Source organism: Malurus melanocephalus, unplaced genomic scaffold (genome assembly GCF_030028575.1).
Source record: "Malurus melanocephalus ecotype Western Australia unplaced genomic scaffold, MMel_1.1 scaffold_613, whole genome shotgun sequence".
NCBI lineage: Eukaryota > Metazoa > Chordata > Aves > Passeriformes > Maluridae > Malurus > Malurus melanocephalus.
Window position 1 is genome coordinate 293,841 of NW_026623845.1, and position 3,227 is coordinate 297,067.

Here is a 3,227-nt window from a genome sequence, read left to right on the forward strand (position 1 = left end):
CTGGACTGGTGGGATGATGCTGGAGATCAGCCAAGGTGGAATGAGCTGTGTTCATCTATGAAGCCAGACTGAAGCTGCCAAAGGCCTGCCTGGCTCGAGTCCTTGTATTGTAACACGCTGCTCTTGGCTCACACACAGTGAGCACCACACGTGGAGAAACAGCTCAAGAACTCCCAGCTAAGAGCCTTTCCTGACCAGTGGTCCCAGGCTGGATCACCATAATCAATCTGGGCAGCAACAAAAGGCCTCTGTGAGGCTGTGGATGCTCTCTGAACTGTAACTACAATCACGGGTCTTGACACTACTGGGGCACTCGAAAGGAGAACTCTGCATATTTCGCAGCAATTATTAATGCAGCTATTTGTGCTAACTCTCCAAACCAAGTCACAGATACGCCCTGTGCTATTTCCATAAACAGGAGCCCAGCTGTATTTGCATTCTCTCCATGTGTGCTGGTGCTCAGAACTGCTTGTGGGTTTGATTGCCGCAATAGAAACCAGAGCCGGCCATAGGAGCCCCTGGAACCAAGACAGAGGGATAAGAGCAGAGCCAGGCCCAGCCAGACAGGCGGTGCTCTCACTCTGCTCCAAACCCAGCTGGGGCTGCAGAGGTGTCAGGAGCTCTGATGGATCCCTCTGTGTTCCTGCTGCTCCCAGCTAAAGGGCTCTCCTGAGCTGTACCTCGACCAGAGTTTGCTGACTGCAGTGTCATTGGTACACCATTCATGCTTTGTTCGTGCCTTCAAGACATTCTTCACAGCTCCAAGAGTGACAAGCTCCTCTGCCAGTAAGACTGAGACCATAGATTCATTCCACAGATTTTAACCACAAAAGAAGAACAGTGTTCTGCATTTCAGTTTTGAACCTGGACTTGTGACAAGCTCCATGTGTACTTTTCTCAGCCCGGTCCATCTCCTGTCCTTCCTATTTCCCAACAACTACCAAACATAACTCAGATGGAAAGTGTGGCTTGCTCAAACCCACAAAATTAGTATTAAGRTCCTTTATATTTTGTCAAAAGCTTTGTTTGCTCTTCTTTCAACCGTGATAAAAKTATCAAGGTCATAAATACCCCTAAATGCAACATCACAATCACCTCAACTATTGTGGCAAAAATAACCTCAGACTTTTAAAGGTAAATCATGCCAAATGTTGTGACCAGCTATTATCACAACTGCTGCTGCCTCTCTTGAGATTTTCTTTCATCTTGAATTAGGAAGAAACTCTTCCCTGTGATGGTGCTGAGGCCCTGGCACAGATTTTCCAGAGAAGCTGTGGCTGTCCCTGAATTCCTGGAAGTGTCCAARRCCAGGCTGGATGGGGCTTGGAGCAACCWGGGATAGTGGAGGTGTACCTGCCCATGGCAGATGAGCCTTCAGATCTCTTCCCATCTCTGTAAGGATGATTCTTTAYTCAGGGATGTTAAGAGGTCAGGTGGATCCCGGGTTCTGTGACTGTAACATGTTCTGTCCAAACACAGGAGCACACAGAACCCAAAACTCAACTCTCTCCACACACACAACTCAGAGATGCTCCAGGAAGGACTGAAAAACACCTGCAGCTACCATTTCTCTCCTTGGAGGGCTGACCTGATGACAGCAACCCCACTCCCARCATTTCCTATGTACACTTTAACCAATTCCACAAGTTCTGGAGTAACCTGCAGACAATCCTGTTGACTACAATACACGAGGTATGACCTACTGTGACAGGTTCATTTCAATTAATTCAGGGTTCATACTCTGAGTTAAATGGGCAACAGGATTATTCTGCAGTACAATGTAGAACCATAYAATCATTCAGGTTGGACACCACCTCTATGATCAAGTGCAACCAACACTGTGACACAATAGAATCCTCCAACTGTAGAGGAGTTAAAGAGCTGCAGGGAGTTAAAGTTTCTCTCCAAATGATGTGAGGAGTCTGAGCAAGAGGCTCCTGTACAGGGCCTCTTGTATATGCTGAAGGTGAGGGATGTGAGATTTTGCTACTGACCATTCCAAGGCTGCTCCGAGCACCATCGCTGTCATCCTCATAGTTTCTGCCAGAGCGTGAATCTTTACCTGCTTGTGTGTCACACAAGAGTACAAACGCAGAAGGAATAAGCCCTGAAGAAATTCTTTCCTGTGAGGGTGGGGAGGTCCTGGCACAGGGTGCCCAGAGAAGCTGGGCTGCCCCTGGATCCCTGGAAGAGCCCAAGGCCAGGCTGGACAGAGCTTGGAACACCCTGAGACACTGGGAGGTGTCCTTGCCCTCCCATGGCAGGGGTGGCACTGGATGAGCTTTAGGGTCCCTTCCAACCCAAACCATTCCATGCTACTATGATTCTGTAARTTCATCAGAATATTTTATTTAAAGCTCTGGAATTATCTCTGAAACTATCTATTACCAATGAATCCCACCTCACTGAGTCAAGGACCGAGTCACCCACGCCCACCCCTTCCTTTAGTATGAAAGAAAATAATAACCTTACTTGGGCAAAGCATAACCCGAATAATGAAATGTCACTTATTGGGGGGGCATCAGAGGCTGCCGCATCAAAATTATTGCAAACTTATACTACTKGAAATTCTCCCCAGAGCAGGACTGACCCCTCCCACCCCCCATGGCTGGGATGGGGCTCAGCCGGGGAAGCTCCGGCACCGAGGGACACACTCGATACAGCCCTTCTCTTGCCACTGCACCGGAAAAGGGCGACGCAGTCTTAGACAAGGAAAAAAAACCTAAAATCAGTGCTAAGTCTCAGCTTCCGGAGGCAACGGCAGTGTAATGGGCGAGTCTCTGGAGCGGCTGCTGACAGGCAAAACGCGCTACTACGGCACCGAGGTACCTCCGATGGAACTCCGAGGTGGCCTCAACACGCCAGCCGCGCCCTGCCCGAAGGAACGAGACACCCAGCGGCACCCAGGAGCGACCGCAGCCACGGCCAACATGGCAGACTATCCTGAGGGGACCCGCGACAGATCCCGACCCCGCCCCCGCGGGGGAGCGCGCATGCGCAGCGCCACAGCGCCCGGAGGAACCGCGGGGCGGAACCTGCTTGGCAGAAAGCCCCTCCCACTTCTGGGAAACCCAGGCGGTCGGAGCCGCGCCGAGGGGGCGGGAACCGGGGTGCAGGACCGCGCGGTGATTGGGCCTGACGGGCGGTGGGGCGGGGCCATGGGGGGAGACTGGGCGGTGATTGGCTGAGCGGAGGCAGGGGGCGGGGCCGTCGCKGGGTGCCGCCTG